The sequence below is a fragment of the Nyctibius grandis genome, chromosome 3 (assembly GCF_013368605.1).
Source record: "Nyctibius grandis isolate bNycGra1 chromosome 3, bNycGra1.pri, whole genome shotgun sequence".
Lineage (NCBI taxonomy): Eukaryota > Metazoa > Chordata > Aves > Nyctibiiformes > Nyctibiidae > Nyctibius > Nyctibius grandis.
This window is the reverse complement of record NC_090660.1, coordinates 110,845,129-110,864,996: the sequence shown is the minus strand read 5'-3', so window position 1 is coordinate 110,864,996 and position 19,868 is coordinate 110,845,129. Positions and strand designations below refer to the sequence as shown.

Genomic DNA, 19,868 nt, shown 5'->3' with positions numbered 1-19,868 from the left:
CGTAAAGTAAACAAAGGGAGGAGGAGGAGGAGGTGTCCCCTCGCTGCCGGAGCCGGGCTGCCTGGCTTGCCCCTTCCCCTCCCCACGCGTGCTGGTAAATCTGTGGTTGCCTCTTCGAGCCTGGGTGGGAGCGCAGGGGAAGTGGTTGAGGTTGCTGCTTTTTTGTGCGTGTTGGGGTTTTTGGGGCTTTGGTTTGGGGTTTGGTGGTTTTTGGTTTTTTTTTTTAGTTGGTTCTGTTGCTGCGCTCACTGGAGAGTGGGGTGGTTTGATCCAAAGAGAAGCAGGGGCAGCTCTTCACTCACATACACGTTTTAACCCGGGATAGCTTCCTAAATCTGTACCGGGAAGGGGGAGCAAGTGTTCCTCAGCGTGGCTTGTGATCGACCCGGCTGCTGCCACAGAAGTTGGATTACATAGAGGAGCCTTTACATTTCTTGAAGAAACTTGATATTTTTTTTTTTTCGGTTGTAAACCCGATTTTGGAGTAAAGTGAGTATTGTAATTCTGCAGCTGTAACAGAATATCTTTCTCCTCAAATCCCTGGGACTAATTTTGAAGCATATGCTGTATATTGCCAATCTTCACATCCATTCTCTTTCCAAACCTCCTTTACTCAGATGATGCTTTTTTGGAACAAGAGGTGGTCTTTCTCTTTGATTTCCCCCCCGTTTTTTTTCTTCCTGGCTGACAGACTGTTTGCTGTATCGTTTCTGTGTTAGTTGACTTGTAGTCAGCCCTATATAAGTGCTCGGAAAGCAGAGTGTATCCTCTAGGCCCTAGCACCAATGTTGGACTCCTGCGGCGTCAGCCTGCAGCTCAGTTTTTGGCAGTTAGACTAGGATAATAGCAGTGCTGTAGTAAATGTGTTGAACAAAAAGTTCATGTGAAAGGAGAAACACTTGGGGATTCATATTGAAGTATTTAATGTCAATGTTAGCTTAAAAGTGAAGTGGTGTTGCAGTGTCCCTTAAAAATTTAGACTCCTTTGGCCTTTGGTTAATATATTTTTTTTTTTTCTTGTGTTAATTGGAAAAGTCCCACATTCCTCAAAGCTAATCTGCCTTTATCATCTCTGATTCTATTAAACCTGGGTAAGGTCAAGAGCATAACTGGATTGGGGCCAGAAAATATTAAATGTTACGTAGTTATTTAAAACAGCTTATCTCGCTGATGTTGTCCATGTCCAAAATTCCACCACTTCCTTGCCCCACCCGGCTCCTTTTTTGTTACCTCTGAAATTGGGCTGTTATCCTACCTCGTATCTTTGTTGGAACACCTTTGCTGTATGATGTGGTTTGCAAATGGGGGCCACAACATTTGGATTTCTTAAAGCAAGGTTTATGGCTGAGATTCTGTGAAGAATGTGTATGTGTACCTTTGAGATCGGAGCCCATGCAGTAAATTTAATGGACTTAAAATCTGGGGTACTGTTAAAAAAAACAAACAAAAAGCCCCCAAAAGCGGGAGGAGACACTAGTTGCTGGGAAACGTTTTCTCTCACAGGACTGTAAACTCCACAGGCTATTCAACAAGAGAAAAACCAGTTCTGAAATTAATTTTTCTTTTGTGCTGTTATGTTTTAAATCCAGTTTTTGTAGAACATGGCTTGGGTTGATGTTTGTGTTGGCTGACCTTTTGTTTTGCGGGAAGGTTAAAATGCACACGTAAAAGGAAGATGGCATAGTACTTATTTGTCAAAAGCTCTGAGCTTTATTCAGCCTCAGCTTTAGGTATTGTTAAAAGTACTAAGCATGTGTAGTTAATGTAGCAATCAAGTAGTAGTGTATTGGAGTACTTAATCCAGAAATGAATATTCTTAGAATAGCACTTTTGTGTCTTGAATGTGTGATTTGCTGAAACAGCTTTAAAAATTGTTGCAGCTTCTCAATAGCAGCTTTGCTTCGAAGTATATTGTTGTATTTTTTTTAAAATATAATGGTTTACCACATGATGACTAATAGTTGAACGGGGGGATCTTGGTTTTGTAAATCCCACCAAGCTAATAGATATTTGTGGGGGGTGATAGGAGGAGAGAAAAGCAGGAGTGCTTTTTGGAGATTAAGTAGTAAAGCAGGTGGCTTTCATGGCTTAGGAGATTGTCTTCTATTTTTTTAATGCCTCTATAAATGTGGTGGGTTTTTTTTCGTTAGGAGGGTAACTCAAGAAACAAGAATTTATTTCTTGCCATTTGTATAACAAAATGGTTGGGGTTTTTCTTCCCCTGGTAGGCATTGCTGTGTGTAGCAGTACGGTTTTTCATATGATATAACATTTGTAGTAACAATACAGGCTGTTCCCATTCCTTTTATATCTCTTAGGATTTGTGGAAAAGTCTTTTTCGCTATGACAGAGAACTTCGTGTTCTCAAAGTACAATTTTGAAGTACATTGTGTTGCTGATTTGTTGTTAAATGTACGTATGTGTATTCACCTACACGTTTTTGACAGCTGCCTGCACCGGTGTGTAAACAATAGTAACATTTTGCAGAATACTGATAACTATAAGTAGGCTGTAATTTTGCTGTAAAATCTGTATATTCAAATCTTGTATGTTTTTAGCCTTGCTTAATTTTTTGTCTTAAATTGGACATTTGTAGCTTTACATTTGATGTAGATTATTGTGTAAAGTGCCTCCATGTTCTGGGCAAACTTCAATAAATCGATAGAAAGTATTTAAGAAGGACACTCTTATTACTAGAATTCATACTCCAGATCTTTTTTTCTTGTGTTAAAACTACCATTCTGGTGCTAGCAGTGAAAGCATGGGTTTTATTTACTTCTTACCAGTAAGGTTTTGAGTCCTCATTTCGGACAGCTGTCAAAGAAAACTCAAGTGTGTGACAGATATTTAGCTCCATCAGATGTGGTTTCCAGACTAAATCTGTTTTTCCTCTCGTCTCGTGTTAGTGTAATTCTAAAGTTCCAAGTACCATTGCTGAGTAACAAGAAAACATGGACATACTGACTTAATTTCTTGAAAAGGTTTTAGTTCTAGGTTAGGATTTTAAAAACTGCAGCAGATCCTTACTGTATCACTTTGAGCTATTGCATGGAATGACAGCAGAAATTATTTAGGAACACTCTAAAATTTTGAACGTACCTATTTAATACCTGAAGTACAGTGATTCTTGTCTCCCTGGATGTACATTTCTATTGAAAGCTGTTGTTTTATTTTTTTAAGTGTTTGAAAAAAACCCTAGAACTTTATACATATTAATGCAAGATCAGAGTTTGTAAATTGTTAGCAATTTCGAGTGGATCTCTTGATTTATATATGACTGACACTTAGGAGCCTCCAAAGTCTGATGTGTTCTAGCTGTGTTCAATGACTGTGGTTTATTGTGTCTGTTAGGAAGACGTGAAGTTGAAAGAATGGGAAATTAAATGGAAACATGATATCCAGATAGATATCTGGTTTTAAATAATCACTTTAGTGTAGGAGAGGAAGAACTTCTGTGGAGATGATCAAGTAGATCTTTCTTAAAGCTCTCATTTTTCATCTCTGCTCTCCATATTCAGGCAGTGGTTGATGGCTAATTGGATGAACTGTTAAAGAGAGTGGATATTTAGGGACTGAACAGCTTAAAAGCGTGCAAGTTGTGTGTTGTAAGCTACAATTTTTATTTTCCCTCTTCCATTCCTTTTAAACTTTGTGTTCTTTCTACCGTGTAAGCATCCTAAGGTGGGAGTTGGTTGTTTGCTCATCATTTAGTGTTCCTGCCGCTGGGATGCAAGTCTTGCAACTAGGGGGACTTCTGAGTGCTAGGTCTTCAAGAATAGAAAACTATTTAAAAAAACCCCAAAACCAAACCAAAACAAAAACCCCACAAACCCAAAAGCACAAAAACCCCCCTCTGATGGCTTGATTTAATTGTCTCTATTTGTATTAACTCAGATGCAAGAGAGACAGTTGTGATTACCCAGGTGTGTTGTGCTGGAAGGTATATGAACTACTACAGTTTGCAAGGGGGTGTTCTGAAAGCTACATCAGAGGGGTGGGTTGTTGAAGGGAGTTGATACAGGGAATTGTGTACATGGAAGAAGTAGCTTCAGAGATGGCAGGAGAACCACAGGAACTGAGTGTTGTCTGACACTGACAATACTTGAAATCTGGAGGTGCAGGTCACTGGTGGTGTCAGCGGTTCGTAGATAAGAAGAAACTGGAGAATAAGTTCTGGAATCTGGTTTACAAGGTTCGAATGCAGTTTCTGTCAAGTAAAAATCAGAATGGAAGACGTAAATGACAAAAGCTGAAGGCAACAAGCGCTGTTAGAGAACATCTGATGATTCTCTTGCATCAGTGTTAATTGTGGGTACATCTAAATTTTCTTTAGATCTACAGCAGTAGATCTGCTGTACTGGTAAAACTCTCCTGTATTGGCTTTCCTTTGTCCCCTATGACTTCAAGCCTTTTTTCTCCCCCCCCCTCTAACTCTCTGCATTGGCTTACCTGTTCTTCTGCCCTTTTTTGATCGTGTTTAGTGTGGAAAGGGCATATAGAAAAAGTTTAAGTAGTTTTAGGTAGCTTCCTACTGCATGGAAGTGTTACTATTTTTTTCTTTTTTTTTTTTTTTTTTTTTTTTGGCTGGGAAGGGCAACTACAAACACTCAACTCGGTTTCGTTTTGCTGCGGGGTTCCAACTTAATACAGTGTAATATAGCTCAGTTTAGAGCTTAATCCTTAAGATTAATCTTGACCCTTTCCCTGCCCATGGAACTGTAATTTAACTTATTTTAAGACCCTGGACTGATTTCCTTCCTTTTCACCAAAAGCGTGTAAGCAAAACATGTGCATCAGTTGTCTGGGAGACAGTAATGGGAGATTACATATTCTTTGCCGCTGCTATCATTCTAGGTACGTTGATGAACAATAAATTTAGAAGCAGTTAGATGGTGTATATCAAGAGTCCTTAAATGACACACTTCTCATTGCCTTTGCAGAGATTGTAGTGTTAGAGCCGAAGCTGTTCGGGACGGTAAGAAAGGGGTCAGAGGGCTCTAGTGACTGCTGTAACTACTCCTGCTTCCTGCTGCCCTGCTTGGGGGTTTTCATTGTTTACTCACACATGAAAATGTGCAATTCCTGCTTTTGTTTTATTTCGTTTTGGGGGAGGGGAGAGGGAACAGACCATGTGAGGCTATAAAGTATCTTTGGAAGACACAGATAATTTTTCCTATAGTCCATTAAAGTTCCTGGGAAGCATTTTGAAGCATCAGCTGATTTTTTAAAATTTTTTTGTTTTCTTTTAAGTATGGGAAGAAGGAGCTGCTACTCTTTCCTGCTAGGATAGCAAATAATTTGGTTGCAAGGGTGTAGCAGAAGTCTAGTTTAGCAGAAGCTCAAAATGAGCTAAATGATATATTTTGAAGATCGGAATGCACCTCTTCAACCAGGTACCTAGTTGTTTTCCCAGACCTTTCTTAACGCTGTTTACAGATATAATCCATGGGATGTACAATAGCCGGTAAGGTCTCGGGTCCATCATTTGGTACTTAATTTCACAGAATCACAGAATCAACCAGGTTGGAAGAGACCTCTGGGATCATCGAGTCCAACCATTGCCCTGACACCACCATGTCAACTAGACAATGGCACTAAGTGCCATGTCCAGTCTTTTCTTAAACACCTCCAGAGAGGGTGACTCCACCACCACCCTGGGCAGCCCCTTCCAATGTCTAATGACCCTTTCTGAGAAGGGTTTCCTAGCATTGCCTTCAAGATTACTGCTACTGAAGATACTAGTAAGAAACTTATAAATCCCAATGTCTGAGTTACACCCAGTGGTGGGGATTTATGTCATCCAGTAGCTGTTTCATCCTGTCTCTTGTAGGTTTTATGTTCGGTGTGAATGTTGTGGCAAGTTTGTCTTCAGTAATACTCTGTAGCATTGAAATTCAGAAATTCTGTGATCTTTAAAAGAAAATTTCCTTTTACTGTTTTTAGGCTATCTTTTAAATTCTCTTTCTGTGAAAGATAGTGTCAAAGCATAAAATCTGCTGCCATTTTCATATTTTTACAATACCTATGTTCTCTTTTACACTACCTGTTCTTGATTGCCTTTTTTGGACTAGGCAGTTGTAATCTTCTTGTCCTTTGAGGGAAAAATTATCTGTGTTCTGGTTTAGAATATTGGAATTTTTATTGCCTGCTTTTGTCAAGTACAGGTTAATACAGAAAGGAGAAAAATAAAGGTAGTGTTTAAAAGAGTATAGTTCCTTCTTATTTTTGGTTAATTAACCAAGCTGTTTCCCAACTTTTTTTTTCTCTGCTATTTCTAATACACTTTTCTTCAAGCAGAAACTCCTTTTGCTGGTGGCTGAATGCTCTTGTGGTTCTTCTATACCTGCTTATACCTCAGGTTTTAGCAGCCTCCTCCTTCATCCCCTTTGCTCCTTTACTGATGCTGTTCTGTAGTGGAAGCTGTTTAAAGGCAGGATTACATCTTTGCAATTGATTTTACAGTCTAAGCAGTAGCACACAAAAGTAACACGTGTAACAGGTACCTTTATACCTCAGTTGCTGGAGCTTACTCTTTACAAAGAGTTAAACTTTGTGCTACTTTAATTTTGTAGTAGTCCTTGTTGCCCTTCCCTTCACCCTTTCCCCCAGCAAGTTCCAGAACTTGATGGAGGTGGTATTGTATTTTTGCCAGTGCGTAGGACCTCTCGTGCCTGATACTGCTGTTTTTGTTAACCAGGGGTGGAAAGAGGTAGGAAACATTGATACAACCACAGTATTGGAAGTCAGGAGGCAAGAATTTTATTTCTGCCTCTTCTGCGGCTTATTTTTTTTCATTTTGATGGCTAAACTAATTTATCCTTTAATATTCCCCTTTAAAATAAGGACAGTGCTATGCTCAGATTTCATCCACTGGCATATAAACACATGGCAAGTCTGAAGTGCTTTCTGTAGAGGGGTTTTTGGAGTACCCCCATGAAGAAAAGTGGAAACTAGGATGTTGGATCAAAGTTGTTCATTTAAGGTGCCATCTTACTCCTTGGAATGAACCTTGACATGACCATCACAATTAATTCACGTTCATCAGTGTGCTTGTTAACCTTTCATGATGCCTGACTCAGAACTGCATTTGCATTTAATAAGTAAAATGCACTTGCATTTTATTTTATGAGTAAAAAAAAAAGTTGGTTGATAATATGTATATAAAAATGCACATCCCTCTGAGATGAGCTGCAAGGTGGAGGGTTTTAATCTCTTAAGTTCCATTTTGAATTTTATTGAAGACTGTTTAATTTTGTTACATTTTTAACTAGTTTTCCATTGCCAGCCTTCACCCAGGAAACCTTTACACGCTGCTGACATGTAAAGGTCTCTTGATTGCAATGAAGCTCTTTGCAAATGTTACAAATTACAGTTTCTGTTCTTACTCTTGTGTTAACAGCACCATTATGGGAATGCCATTAATTAATGGCTAAAGAAGTAATTCTGAATTTTTATCAGCTCTCATTTTCTACTCCAGGCTTAAGTGCTACATCCTAGAGGCTTCTACATTCCAGTTGGTTTATTAATTATCTTGTCGTTTTCACTTCGGTTTGTACAAATCACAAAGCTGACTGTTTTCTGTACTTGTTCTGGTGCCTCCCAACTCTACAGCCTCTCTTCCCACACCGTATTTAGTGCATTTTGAATTTTGTTGTTCAAACGTCTGCTTAAAACATACTTTTCAAGTTCTACAAGAGCTGAGTAAGTGGTGATGTGCAGGTTATTTATTCATTGGTGCTCAGTTTGTGATTAACCTTGTTATGCTGGTGCAGAAAAAGAAATGCTCTACTGTGGTGTAGCGAGGCGGTAAATACTTGGAGTAATCATTCCACTGAATTCAGTACTGGTAGGATTTACTGTACTCGGCACTGGTGAGGCCGCACCTTGAATCCTGTGTCCAGTTCTGGGCCCCGCACTTCAAGAAAGATGTTGAGGTGTTGGAGCGAGTCCAGAGGAGGGCGACCAAGCTGGTGAAGGGTCTGGAGGGTCTGACCTATGAGGAACAGCTGAGGGAGCTGGGGTTGTTTAGCCTGGAGAAGAGGAGGCTCAGAGGTGACCTTATTGCAGTCTACACCTACCTGAAGGGAGGTTGTAGTGAAGTGGGAGTCGGCATCTTCTCCCGGGCAACTAGCGATAGGACAAGAGGACACAGCCTCAGGCTTTACCAGGGGAGGTTCAGGTTGGACATTAGGAAGCATTTCTTCTCAGCAAAGGTAATTAGACATTGGAAGGGGCTGCCCAGGGAGGTGGTGGAGTCACCATCTCTGGATGTGTTTAAGAAAAGACTGGACATGGCACTTAGTGCCATGGTCTAGTTGCCATGGTGGTGTCAGGGCAATGGTTGGACTCGATGATCCCAGAGGTCTCTTTCAACCTGGTTGATTCTGTGATTCTGTGGGATTCTGTGATTTAGTTTGAGTGCTGTGTACATCAAGAAAGAGTTTTCTCCTCTTTGGATGCTTTCAGTAACAGGTCAGATACCTGAAGAATGAGACACATAAGAAATGAACAAATTAAGATGTTAAGACTACAAGGAGATAAAAGGTTAAGTTATTCACATGCGTTAGACTACTACAAGGGTGAAGAAGATAAAGACTTTTGGGGGCTAAAACAAGAAATAGTTGACTTAAATAGTAGGACTGAAGAGCTGGCTTACTTGGGGACTAAAACTTCTAATGCTGAGAATAACAAACCATTGGACTAGATTAGGGAGGGGACTCTTGTCACTGACAGTCTTTAAGAACAAACGAGATGTCTGTGGGAAAGGAAATACTGTTTCTCCCTACCTCAGGAGTGGCGGATTGACAAGATGACCTCGTGTCCTACCCAGCACTGATTTTGGTGATGTTAACAGGTAAAGAATGTGGAATTAATATTTTCAGGCTTACACTGACAGTCAAAAGATAGTTGACAGTAACTCCAGCAACTGATAGTTTTCTTTGAGCTCTTACAAGCAAGTCCTCTCTGTTATCATGTTAACTGTTGCCTGAGACTCTGCAGCTTTGATGTAAACGTGTTGCAGGCAAAACATCTCGTATTTTCTTTGTGGAATGCTGTTCTCAGTTATGGCTGTAAAGGACATGGAGAGAAGATCCTTCCCATGAATGAAACTGTCCTGTTCTTCTATAGATGCGGATGTTACCCAGATATGGCTTGAAAAACAGAATTATTGGCTGGTTACTGACCCTACAACAATTGGCTTAGTTGCCATTTTGTCGTACATTTACAAATTTAATGGAAGAAAACATGCAAGACTTCTAAACTGTGCAAGCAAGTTAATAAAGTGGCCTTAAAGGGTTACTTTTTTATTCTTTTGGTGTTGCCCTCTAATTAATGACTTATTTTATTACGTATTAATAAACTGAACTTTGCTTTCAGAATCATAGGAACTTCTGATGAATCTGTAGTTCATGTCTTTCACTCTTTGATAGCTTGTATTTTGATGTTGCACAACTAGGCTTCCTCTTAATTGTAACTCAAATTGATCTGTTTTAAAGCAAATCAAAAGGTTTCTCAACATTTTGGCATGGAAGGAGAAAGTCACTACTGAGATTGAGAAACAGAATTAAGTAATCTTCAGTGAAAGTATGTATGGAGACAAATTAAAACATGGTATGCATGGCTGTCTACTCAGTACAGCCTCTACTGGAAACTAGTGTTGAAGACTCACCCTGCATCTGAGATGTTCCTTGTGAAAGGATAAACTCATTGATCGGATGGCTTTTTAAACACTGTGTTAAAATTTAGAGGCAGAAGCTGCTGGAATTAACATTTTAGTGCTACACCTGGGCTTTCAGGCAGCCTCTAAACTAAAAGGTGGAGCTAAGAGTGTACATCTGTGCAAAGAGTATTAACTCTTGTAAGCTGTTTGCTGTGGTCTGGGGAACTAAAGGTCATTTAAAAAAACCACCTGTGTGGTGTGGAGGCAAGGGGAAGCCTCTTGCTCATTGTTTGTATTGAATTCTGGTTAATCAGTTATAAAAGCTCCTAGTTAGACTAGATACTAAATCTTTGTTATCAGGATAATCTAATAATTTCAGATTTACGTGGATTTCTTGTTTAGCATTGCCTTTGTACATTACGTGATTCTTGGCTGGGGAGGATCTCCTCCAAGGAGGAGGGTGGCATTGTTATTATACACCTTAGTGCATATGTACATAAATTATGATGGACATATTAATCAATGGTTATCAGGAAAAATCAATCCACTTCCAGAATTGAGTAATATGCCTTTATTTTGCCCGTGTATTTTGACGGTATAGTTTAAGGATTGAAGTTTATAAGAGAAATAGGGAAAAAAGTATATGGCATGTGCTTCTGTTGTGGGAATACTCTGTCTCTTCTTGAACGCTTTGTGATTATTAGATTGAGTTTATTACTTGTATGTCTTGGGTTGTAGATGGAAACAAAAATAACAGTCAAAGCCCCTGTAAAATTTAGTCAAAGAATGTAGTCAAAAGAAGGAGAAGGATGTAACACCAGATACTCTTTTCTTCCCTCTTCTGCCTAGAGTTTGCGTCAATATTCCATTTTTATAAGAAATTGAGCTTTAGTTCTCTGGATTTCATTCCCTTGTTTCTGGAAATTTGTTGTCTACATGAAGTTAATAAACCACAAAGTGAATTTCTTTAGGAGTTTAGGCACCTTTAGAAGAAGATGATGTGCAGCATAGATGATTAATTCTCAGATGGGCATGAAAATGAAATGAAAGTTTCGTTGTGTCACAGGCTAGAAAGCCGCTGCTTATTCAGCCTTGGTAGAAGGGGGAGAGTTTCTTTGTGTGGTGGCAGTACTGCTTGTCTCATACTGCTTCAGTGCTTTCAACAGCTGGTTTTATGCCCTGCTCTCTTTTCATCAAAAGAGGAGAGGGAAATCGTAGACAGGAGTGTGTATTGTTGGCTTGATTCTACAACTGAATCGGCTTTTTCTTCTCTTAAAGGCAAACAAAACCTTTAAACTGTTTCATAATCTGAGAAGATTATTGAACACAGGAGCTTCCCTTCCTAGGAAACAAATTTTGAAGTTCTGTGATGTATTTATCTGTGTGGCTTTTGGGAGATAAATAGGGATCGCACTGAAGTTCTTTCTTTCAAAAGTCTTTGTTGCTTGTGTTGAAATAGGTATTGAACTACAATATTCCCAAGTGGGAGTAGGAACATTGGTCATATCATACCAAGCAAGAGATCATAGAGTAGAAGTATGGAAGGGGTGAGGACTGCAGCGAGTTGTGAAAATAAATGTACATAAAGCACACTTGCTTTTATATCTTACTCTTGAAGTTGATAAAAGTAGTAAAATAAGGCAAGACCTTGTGGGTTGCTGAGTCGAGATCGGTTTTGGAAAGGCAAGGTGACAGTAGAGAGTCTCAACAAAGGATTTGAAGCATAGTCAAAATGAAAAGGGGAGGGGGAAGCTGTGGTGCCGATGTGCGTATAACGTGAGTACTTAATGCACAGCTGTCGCCTGAAATATGATAGTTTTTTTGGACTGAGTCTGTGTTGTTAAATCTTTGTCTTTATAGCTGATTTTATGTGATGGCCCTTATGAATAGGAAGTGATAGTATTTTTTTGTGTGTTTTTAATATGATACAGAAGTGAGATCTTACTGAAGTTTGCCCTTCTTCCCCCAATTAAGTTATAACAATCTGGTTAAAAGTTTCTGTAGAACTACTGGTGGTGAGGCTGATGGTGGCCATATGGATATGTTATGTGGTGACATGTTTAAGATCTCTGTTTGGGTCCAATGAGGCTCTTCCAAATTCTGCCTTACGGACTACGTTCTTCTGGTGTCCAAGCCACTAAACAATGTTAAGAGTTTGTGCTTTTACACCAATTATCCTGAAACACTAAGGGTTTCAAGACTACTAAATCTTCACAGCGTTGTGTCCACACAAATAGCGCCTTTGAGTCGCTAGAGTGTAGAATTGAGTAACTGCCTTGGCTGTTCTGGGACTTTTCCTGAAGGCCGTAGGTCATTTGGTAGTAGTCTGTACTCAGGGCTGTGTTGTAAATGTTCTTCTGCATAGGTTTCTTCTTGGTGCTACTGCTGAAAGTGCTCCAGGCAGGTCCATTACCCTCATTGCTCGAGGTGCAGAGGAGCTGTGTGGATACAGTTGTTCATGCAAGATATGGAAGAGTATCTGGGGTTTTAAACTAAAAGAGGGGAGATTTAGGTTAGATGTGAGGAATAAATTCTTTCCTGTGAGGGTGGTGAGACACTGGCCCAGGTTGCCCAGAGAAGCTGTGGCTGCCCCCTCCCTGGCAGTGTTCAAGGCCAGGTTGGATGGGGCTTTGAGCAATCTGGTCTAGTGGAAGGTGTCCCTGCCCGTGGCAGGGGGGTTGGAACTAGATGATCTTTAAGGCCCCTTCCAACCCAAACCATTCTGTGATCTAAAAACCTCTATGTAGTGCATAACTAGTGGGAACAATATCATTGCAGATAACTTAATTGTAATTATTAAAGAGTAGATCTCTCCAGATCTACTGGAGAGAGTCCAACGGAGGGCTATGAGGATGATGAAGGGACTGGAACACCTGCCTTATGAGGAAGGGTTGAGAGACCTGGGGCTTTTTAGCCTGGAGAAGAGAAGACTGAGAGGGGATCTGATTAATGTGTATAAATATATGAGCGCTGGGTGTCAAGAGGAAAGGGGCAACCTCTTTTCACTTGTGCCCTGCGATAGGACAAGGGGCAATGGATGCAAGCTAGAGCACAGGAAGTTCAACCTCAACATGAGGAAGAACTTCTTTACTCTGAGGGTTACAGAGCGCTGGAACAGGCTCCCCCAGAGAGGTTGTGGGGTCTCCTTCTCTGGAGACTTTCTAGACCCTTGTGGATGTGTTCCTGTGTAACCTGCCAAAGATTGGTCCTGCTCTGGCAGGGGGGTTGGACTCGATCTCCAGAGGTCCCTTCCAACCCCTAACATTCTATCATTCTATGATTATGGCTCATCTCTGCTAAAGAAAATATTCCTTGTGTCCAGAAATTGCTATTACTGTTCTTCCCCTGCACTGGCAGAGCTCTTCAATTTTGTCTACTGTGATCTTTTGTGGAGTTTTCCTGTGACTTACTGAAGTGCCAAAGGGACATCATTAGAGACCAGATCTGATCACCTTAAATGCTTTATAAGGATGAAAATATTGCATTGCACTAAAGTGTTTATTTGTTTTGCTGCTGCGGATCAGAGAGAGAAGGAGGATGTGAAACAAGTAATGTTACTCTTTAGCCGTCCTTCTTTAGCTTTGTAAGTCTTGAGATAATGAGTTACTGTATTGAAATGGAGTGGAGGATCTGGGAGAGGGTTAGGAGAGGAATTTGAGACAGAGTGAATTAATGGAGTGATGAGAAGAGAGCAAAGAGGACAAATTTTCTTGAAGAACATGATCAAAGAGCAGTAAAGGTAGCTGAAAACATAAAGAAGCTGAGGAACGGGCTCCACGCCTAGGAGATATTTTAGGATTTTTTCTTCTTGGATGCTAGTAATTGGCTTGTGTCTTCAGTGGTGTCCTTGGTCAAGAAGTCAAACTGGAGAGGGAATGGAGTGACACTGGAAGACAAAATTTGAAATTTCAGACAGTGTATGCAGAGGTTTAGATGTACAAATAAGATGCTCTATCTTTTAATTGAAAAACGCGTAGGATTTTGTGTGATTTTAAAGTGAAAAATGAGGTAAGACAGAATGATAGATAAAACTGGGTAAAAAAAAAATAAAAATAAAAATACAAGGAAAGGAGTAAAACTGGACCACAGAGATGACTTGCAGCCAGTTGGAAAAAGTCGAAAAAGGAATAGTTTTCCACCACCAAAACATGTGTTAAGTTTAACATTTAAATATTGTCAATTTACTGAAAATCTTTCCCTTGTGGAGGAAGGGAGAGAAATTTCAAAAGCTTTGAAAAATTCCCCCCCTTGCCTGTTTTGTTTTTTTTTTTTCCCCCAGGATGTATATTTGGGGTTTTTTTTTACTTTAAAGAAACCATTTTGTAAGAGATACTTTTTTGTTGTTGTTGTTTTTTACAAAAAGTTGAAGTAAAAGCATAGTATTTTGCTTAACCCAACCCACTTTTTATGTTTAGACTCCTTTTGACCACTTTAGAAGCTTTCAGCATTTATCCCAATTACATGAGACTAATTGATGTTTTAAGAAGTGTTACAACTGGTCAAACTTTACTGAGAGTTATTAATGAATAATTATTAATAATTAATAATTTAGGAGAGTTCTTGTCACCGCTTGCTTCCGAAGGAATTGATGAATGAAGTAAGTCCGTAAGGAACATCTGAAAACAAATCTTGGCAAGTTATGCCTGGAAACGGCTGTCCCTGTAAGGGAGATGAAATGATCCCGTGTTTGGATTGTCTCTGACTGCATCACTCTCTTAATAGCTGATGACCAAAAGAGGGGCCCTTCGTCTGTGCTCTAGGGTTGCCGTCCGAGTCGAATCACAGTCGCATGTGTTTGTACACTGAATTTTACACACATGGGTGGTTCTATTGAAAAATCAGTGGGTAACTTGTGTGGAAAATTTAACATCCTTCTAAGTGCTTGTGTTATTGATGCCTAAGCAATTGAAATAATATTTTATAGTATTTGTATTTGGTGCATTTTTATTATTGTGTGTGAGTAAGCCCATGGTATTACACACACTATTACTTTAACAAATGCTTTAAGGGTGCTATTGACGTAACTTCCCAGAGTGGGGAAAGGTCATTGCTATCGGCCTTGGAAATTAAAAGTAGCTTTTGCCATATCAGAAAACATCTTTAATTAAATTGATAACTGCACGGGTTTCTCAATCTGAGAAACAGTCCCATCAGCGATTTCCCTTTTCATGAAGGACTTGTCGTGATGTCATTCCCCTTGTGCTAATCGTTGGTGTTTTCACAAATTGTCCCAAATAATGACTAATTCCCTAAAAATATTCAGAGCAGACATGATGCTGGGGAAAGCTGTAGTTTGCCACTCAGTCTGGTAGAGATGATGGGGCAGCCGGCTAACTTAGCAGGTTCTGTGTTAACTTTAAAATTAGTGTTTCGGGGCAGTGCCATTCCTCTCACATGCCACCATAAAAGCAGTTCAAGTTCTCGGTGATACATTTCCTGATGGTATGGATGTGTGTTTCAGGTGAGTGTCTGTGGCACATTTCGGTGGCTTTCATGTAGAAGTTTTGGTTTTCTTATTTTTTCAGTTTATTATAGCTTAGATGAGCACTTAAAATAGAATTTGAGTGTTCTAGTTTTTATTAAAAAAAAATTCTGCACAGTTTCTTTTAACGTTTTGTGTTACTTTTACCTCATCAGATTCTCTTCTCTTGTGGAAATCTTTCAGAGGCCTTTGCATGTGGGAAAAACTTAAGGTGAATGAAGGTTCAGAAACAGTTCTTAAAAATTGATTTCTAAGTGCTTAATGTGTAAGTTTAGGCTTTCTGCTGATACTGCCTCTGCCCCTGTAGTATATATTTGTTCAAGAAGCAAAAGAGCAGAACCAACTCTGCAGCTTACTCAACTCTGGAGTTCTTCTGGTTCAATCACTTCATTTAAGGAAAAAACCCACAACTCTTATTGCACAGTGTATTACATGTGTGTTTTGAGCTATATGTGTATGTATTTTTTACTTCAGCTAGCAACTGGCTTGGCCATCCTGGATCTGGATGCTGCTAACATTTTGAATCACTCATCAGGGTTTTCAGTACTCGCTGAATGTTGGTGCCATCACATGTACGTTAGCTGTATGAAAGGTTCACTTCAGAATCCTTCTTCAACCCTGCTCCTTCAAAATACCAAAGCTATACAACTTGTGAAATTTTGAGTTTCCTTTCATAGGACTTACAGGATTTCTGGCAACTTGCTTTGTAAGGTATCTGTTTTGAGTTCAAATGTAAGCCCCTGGCTTCTACTTCTACAAATTTCTTTTGCGTTTGGTTTTTTTTTCCCCCCCTCTAAAGACTTCCAGCTAAATAATCGGCACTTTTAAAGTGGGGTATGTGCTGTGTCTCATTCCTTTGGAAGCTTATCTTCATAATAAGAATATCAGTTACTTGCTTTTAAGTTTGTTGGATATTTGACTACTTTGATGTTAGGTCAAGAAAATCTCCTAATCAATTCTAAATGTTAATTTCAGATTTCATGTTTCATCCTGTATTGAGCACCTGCTGCTGAGAGCTGGAAAGTCAACTTAAGGTACGTGGAACCCTCATGATTTCACCTCCGCACGGGGTTTTATTCTGGGTAAAATGGTTCAAATTGAGATTTCTTGTTCTTTCCTTGTAATTATTGTTGAAAATCCTGATTTTCAAACAATGGATGTTAAAACAATTTCTTGGTTTGTCTTTTTCCCTGAGCCTCCTAGAACTGGCCTTGCTCTGACGTCCCGTTTGTGGCCCTTCCTTTCAGCCCGAGGGGTACAGGGGTGGGTAGGACTGTGCAACACGTAATTTATTGTGCGTCGGAGGAATTTGTAAGGTGTTTTCTCACCTACTGAAACTACTTAGCTGGAAATTGTCTGACCAGACCGATGTGCTGGCTTTGGAGCAAAATGTTAATGATTCTCTATTTTCACATTCTGCTTTTCCGTCATACATAAAAATTTGTCTTAAGCAAAATCTTCCCTGTAGGGGCACTTGACCTAGTCTTAAGTAGTTTGGCTACGAGCAGGAGTAGAGAAGTTGGGTAACCACAGTGTTCTTTGTGTTACAGGGATCTGTTTCTGATCTCCTATTTTTTGGGTTCCTTGTGACCCCCCTTCTCCCAGAGTGAATGGTTATATTTGCAAGCTTTGGTTTTATTCCTCAGTATTCTCGGCATTTCTGACTTCTCCTTTTATTGGTGCTGACATATATGGATGTTTGGAATATTCTTACATTTGAGTGTGGCTAGAATAACTTGTTGAATCCTTTTTTTTTCTTCCCCTTTTCTGGTTTGGTGTTTTTGTGTTTGTGGTGTGTGTTTTTTTTTTTTCCTCTGTACAGCCTTCTCTGTGGTTGGTGGTTTGGGAGCCTGTATTACATGATTTTTTTTTTTCTTTCTATTTCTTAGGCTTTGGCAGGTAACAAAATTAATCTCCTGTTATTTCAAGAGCACCTTTGCATCTAGCTTGCTGCTGTGGAGAGCCTTTGTAAATCTTCTCTGTCATCTGTTTTAGATTATGTTGATGTTCTCCTTGCCTGGGCTGTAAAATGCTTGAGAACAACAGATGGGACTGCATTTCAGGTGGACTAGGCTCCTAAAGGGACTTCAGACTGTCATCTTGCAGTTGGACTTCAGGGTGTTCCCTCTCCAGGATCTCTCCATATTTCACCTTCAGGAAACAGCAAGAGGGTCACTTAGCATCTCCTGACTATCTAAATTTGCAGGAGTAGATGTCTTTATTCTTCAGTAGCTTTTTTGCTTCTTTCTTTGAGTGGTCTGGGTGTTAGTCAGCCTTTCTTAAACTTCAGTTTTCAAGTTTATGGTGACTAATTGCTTCTCCTTTCTAATTTCTCCTTTCCCTTTTCTGGTATGGGATGATGTTTGTTTATATTATGCAATTAGTTTTTTCCAAGGAATTCCATCTACTTTCACCACTCCAAGAAATAAGTTGAGTGGTTTAAAAAATAGTAGTCTTCAGTTTTGTCACCTGAACTGAAAAAAACCCTGAAGTCCTTCAGTTTGAACAAAAAGCACCAGTACTGATATTTTTATCAATGAAGACTAAAATTTGTTACCTTATGTATTGTGTTAAATTTGAATTATGATTCAGATGGAAACCCAGATGTTTTAAAAATATTTTTTGAACATGGAAAACTTAGTGTGAGAAATGCAGAAAACAAGGGGGGCATGGGGCAAAACAGGCCCCTGCTTTTCAGTTTACCATATATAAAGGCCTGCAAATCAGACCTATGATTTCAGGTTTTTTTATGCTTCCTTTCATTTTGCTTGGCCTTTTGAAAGGAACAGCTATGACTGTCGTGATGGCAAAAAAGCACACTTGTGTGTTTTGTGAACTGAAGCCGTTTGTTCTTTGGAGTACATGGTTTGTAAAAGGCTGAAGTGAGTCACATCCTGGTAAAACCATGACAACTAAGTATTTATTAGTTTGTTAGGTAAATATCTTGCAGTACCTTCTTAGATAAGACTTTATAGAAAACCAGCCCTGTGAATGACAAGGCTGTGAAATATATTAAATGTAAATTGCCAGTACTTCTGACCTGTCAGGTTTACGGTGAAGTATGTGTATTTCTTCTGGCTGAGGATTTGGTGGGAGAAAGAGATTAGTGCTACTTACTCTTTGAAATTGGTATTATATATGCAAATACTAGAGTGACAGCTCCAGTGGAAATGACAGAAAGATGTGCTGAATATCTTGCTTACCCAGCTGCTCTATAAACTGTTATTGCAAGTCTTGTGTTCGTATTGCAGAAATTTAAGCTTGTATTTGTATCGCGGTAGTCTTTTCATTACGCGCTCACATACTTTGTTCCACGGAACGACTACCTTGTTTGGTACCCAAAACATACTTGTCTCTTTACTCCTCAAGCCCTTCTGTTACAGGATGGATTGTTCCTGTTGAGTTTGCCATGGTAGTGCTGGCTTTACCCATTCCTCTTATGGTGTTATTTAGTATCTGTGCTGGATGGAGTCACAGAACTTAGGATCAAAGGTTTCAATTTTAGGTCCCTGCTCAGACATGCCATTTTTTTTTGTTGTAACACTTAAAATTTGCACTCAAAGTGGATCTCTCACTGATCTGCATAGCAACTGAAAGTACTTGGCAGTTCTGTTTTTAACCCCCCAGGTATCAAGGCATGTGTCCATGAAAGAGAAACACGTGGTGATTGCGAAGAACTTGACTAAATGGCTCTGCTAACATTGTCCAGAACCCCTGAATGCAGAGATGACAATTGCTTCAGCTCATAAAGTGTTCTTTGTCTTCTTCCTGGTGCTAGTTATTTACTCTGAGAATGCAGAGGATGCATCAGTAGGGAGGGATTATGAGCAACAGTTCTGTTTAGCTTTATAGACCTGAGGAGTAAGTCAGAACAGCCTTTATGCACTGAAGTGGTGCAGGTGTTCTGTAGGTAAAAGTACATGTAGTTGTAGGGGTGTTTATGGTGTGTGTGTTCTCAAAGGTGTCAGACAGCCAGTGACATTGGGTGGTGCTAGCACTTCCACCTAAGCAGCAGCTTCCAAAAGATGTTCTTCTGATTGTATCCCTGCTGTGAGTGACATCAGGTGCTTTCCAGCTTGATGGTTTTATTTCAGTTGAAATTAAACTAGTATTTGATGAACAACCTTGTTGCATCCAGCGTAGCACTCATTTAAAAACGGTGTGGCAGATCAATAAATTATTGTCCCTTTTTATCTTGTACAGTAAGAAACGCTTCCCTAATGAAAGCTTTGAAGATCCATGATTTCTGTATATTTTGGATATTATGCATGTAATCTTGTTTTAATAATAATAATTCAGGCCTTTTCCCTTCTTGATACAAAATCTGTTTCAAAATATTTCAGTTTGCACTTAAAACTATGAAGAATAACCACTCTATTCTCAAGTGTCAAGATAATTACTGTATATTGCTTCTTGGCAATAACACCTATGTGCTTCTAGCTCCTCCTGGCTTCTGAAAGTGGAATTTTGCTGGTCCTGCTATCTGGTTTATTATTCTGGATTTGTGGGGCATTGGAGAAAGATTTACTTTTCCACCAGGGTTATGGTAAACTTCAACTTCTTCCAAGCAGGCTGGGTTCACAAGCGTGTCCGAGTTCACCAGTGGTTCAGTGCAGAACACGTTCGTTCCTCTGGCTGGGTTCTTGCTGTGAAGGGCACTGTGCTCTATCTCTATTGGCAGGCATCACAAGAGCTTTAAAAGCAATGAACTTGAACGTAAGGAAC

At 39.6% G+C, this 19,868-nt stretch overlaps 1 protein-coding gene across 2 annotated transcripts in view; it reads left to right on the top strand.

Moving 5' to 3' along the window:
- Window positions 1-19,868, top strand: part of PTK2 (protein tyrosine kinase 2) — a 245,096-nt gene that overhangs the window by 962 nt on the left and 224,266 nt on the right. Inside the window, exons 1-2 of one of the 2 annotated variants that reach the window (XM_068396091.1) lie at window positions 42-94; window positions 16,119-16,177. The gene's annotated coding sequence lies outside the window, so the exon portion shown is untranslated. Of the gene's footprint in view, window positions 1-41; window positions 95-16,118; window positions 16,178-19,868 lie in introns of those variants that run through there. The other variant, XM_068396090.1, reaches the window with a different exon arrangement.